Genomic DNA, 3,610 nt, shown 5'->3' with positions numbered 1-3,610 from the left:
AATAAATAAATAAATACAATAATCATCACAGTATATATAAGTAATGACTTAAACATATATCAAAAACTAAATTAATCCAACTCTTTTTCTATAGAACAAATCCAGCACACAAATAAAATATATATTAAGGTATGAAAACATATGAAAATATGTAAAGCATATATTATAAAACTTGCTGGCTATAAAAACTATGAAGAACTATAAAACTATACATTATCTTCTGGGGGATAATGACTTTTAGCTTAATCAGAGGTAATATTACATGTGTATTGAAAGTACATTATCTAATTTCATTTGATTATTTACATGTATATAAATTAACATTTATAGATAGATTTTTTTTTCAACACTAGAGAATTTAACCTAAAGACTTGTACTCACTCTCTTTTGTAGTTTCTTTTAACTTTTAGTTGGATAAGATATATGTCTAGAAAATATTTATACTGTGTGAATATTTGTTTTATAATTTATATAGGTTCAATATACAGTCAGCCTCTCTCATTAATAAAATGGAAGAACAGACACCAATATCCTAGGCTTGCTTCAAAATAGGTAAGTACACCCTGTATAATAAACTTTGTTATATTTTTCCCAACAAAGTTTTAGGATATACTGGATTCACAATGTCTGTTTCTCTGCCTGTTTGTTTGTCTGTAGATTTTTTGGTCCAAAAATTGTACATTTGTATCCGAATCTATTTAAATTTTTGCAATCTGAATTAATATATACTATTTGAACATTCCAAATTCAATTGTCAAAATTTTTGAAAAAAAGTTACTACTTTTAAAATTTTATGATTTTATTATGAAGCATGTCTTCCAAAAGTGAAATAAATGTCTTGGAAATAATATAGGGTGTCAAGTAAATATGATCAATGATAGAAAATTAGTTTATGTTTGTTGGATGTCACAAACAATTTTTCCAATCATATTCATCTTTAGAATCACTTGAGCCTTCAGCTCAGATGAGCTAAAAACAAGTACTTTCATTTTAAATGAAAGTACTTGTTTTTAGCTCATCTGAGCCGAAGGCTCACGTGAAGTTTTCTGATCAAAATTGTCCGTTGTCCATCATCATCATTGTTAGCATAAACTTTTCAGATTTATGTCTTCTTCTCCAGAACCACTGGCCTAATTTCAACTGAACTTGGCAAAGAGGACTAATAGTAAGGTACCAGTAGGGGTTCAAAGTTCAACCTATAGATTATATAAAGTCTTTAAAAATCTGCTTTTCAAGAACTACCACACTACAATTTGTGATATTATTTTGCAAACATCCCTATGCATTGTTTCAAGTTTGTTGAAACAATGACCACTAAACCACCAGTGGGGCCCCTGAAGGGTTGCAAAGTTTTACATAGTAATTTATACTTGTGTATAGGAAAAAATAAATCTTTTTACCAAATTCTACATTGCTACAATAGTGTGGCCTAAGGAGGGAATCTTGAGTAAATTTGATCAGTATAGAACAAACATTAAAAAAATACTTTTGCAATTTATTCCAGCACTTTTTTGTATTGACACACATTTCACAAAAGCCACTTGTGTCAGAGTTAAGTGAGTTTGCCATTGTTGCTCAGGTGAACAATGTGGTCCATGGACCTCTTGTTATTATTATTAATGCTAATTATTTTAAAAATAATTTTTAGAGATTATTCTGTGCCACAAACAAATTGTTCAGAAAGGGGACATTGGTGGATTTGCATTTTGGGTACAGTTCAAAGAATTTTCAATATGATGATGGAAGATCAGAGGGAGGACAAATGGGAAAAGTTGACAGAGAAAGAAGAGAAAAGAATTATGAAATATCTGGAATAAATATGAATGAGGAGGATGTACTTAATCTTGTCAGACTTTGACATGCAAGGCTTTCTATATTTATATGTATACTGGAATATCGATTTGATTGTAAAATCTCATTGTAATGTATTCACATTTTATATTTCATGCTTTATGCATAAATACATAAACAATTTTTATGAAAAACTATATATATGTATATATGTATCTTTGTTCGATCGAGACACCATCCTTTGTGATTTCATACTCATTTATGTGTTAAATATGCTGTAGGTACATGTAATCTGAATTACTTATGATTTGTCATAAATTTACAATAGAGATTACATATATTGACAAATGTTATTGCAGATGTTTCAATTTTGCTAAGGACACTTCCATGTCGTATGGTATTTTTATACAAGTTCATGATTTAATTATGTTATTCATTGGTACATGTATACATGTTCATCTCCTTGATCATTTTGCTGAAATCCTTTCAAATAATTTGTACTCGTTTAAGAATATGTAAAATACATGTATCGACAAATGCTACTGACTTGTTTGTATACTTTCTTGTTTAAAGTGTGCACTGTGTGATATTAGTTATTTCTGTTGATGAAGATACTTTTGGAAAATTATGCAAGCATTATCAAATATTTACAGGTATTTAACAGATCATTGGAATGTACTGAAATTTCATCTAAAGCAGAAATACCTGATTTTCAATGTGTACAAGTGTGTATTTCCTTTTGATAAATATGAAAAAAACAACACATAAATGTTTCATATGATGCCCATTTCATATGATTCTCATATGTAAATGACTTGAAACACACTAAAACTTTTCATGTGCAAATCATATGAAGTTCTTTTCATGTGATTCACATATGTGAATCATATGCGACTCATGATTTGCTTCATATGATTCACATATGATGCCCTTTTTTATGATTCTCATATGAAACCAATCATATGATTCACATATGATACACATATGTGGATCATATGTGGCAAAGTTGCCTGTGTAGAGCTCTGGCCTTTCACTTGGCAACAGAAATTAATTTATATTATAAATTCTGTCGAAGATTATGCAAGACGTTAGGCTAAATATGAAAGGAACACTTTGCCAGAGTGGTTAAGGTGCTTCAGAAATATATTGAAGAATCTTAAGAAGATAAAAGACTATTTGTAAAGCATATATTCCTCCATTTATTACATAAACAATATGTTATGGTTCCAGCCTACAAGGCTTGTAACAATTGCATCTTCGTTTGCAAGACTTATTAATATAACAACATTTTAGAAGAACTTGGTTTTAATTCTACAACTGGTAACAACTTACATTAACAGTATACTTGCTGAGGAAGAAATTCATTATAATCACATTTCACTAAGGTGGGGGTCACCCGCTTGGCGCAGTGGTTAGAGCGTCTGCTCCAGAATCGCGGCGTAATGAGTTGACCCTTACGTCGCGGGTTCGAATCCCACTATGGGACGTGGAGACCGGTACTTCGGATGAGACCGTATAAATCGAGGTCCCGTGTCGCAGTAGGTGCTGGCACGAAAGAAATCCCTCAGTGCTCAATGGCCGTAAGTGCCGAGTATAGAACAAAATTTGCAGCTCTCCACCGGCAAGTGGTGGCGTCTCCATAAGAGTGAAAAATTCTCGAGAGGGACGTTAAACAACATACAAACACTAAAGTGGGGTCGATCATACCTGCCTATACTGGATTCCAAAACAGATTGAAATCTTTTAAAGCAAGTATTTACTTGGTACTTTAAATGTTCTTCCGAGCAAAAATTGCGACAAAACAAACTTTCAAAACAAG

The sequence above is a fragment of the Saccostrea echinata genome, unplaced genomic scaffold, assembly GCF_033153115.1.
Source record: "Saccostrea echinata isolate AGI-Se365-2 ecotype Australia unplaced genomic scaffold, CSIRO_AGI_Sech_v1 ptg000033l, whole genome shotgun sequence".
NCBI classification, from domain to species: domain Eukaryota; kingdom Metazoa; phylum Mollusca; class Bivalvia; order Ostreida; family Ostreidae; genus Saccostrea; species Saccostrea echinata.
Note: the sequence above shows the minus strand (reverse complement) of the source record.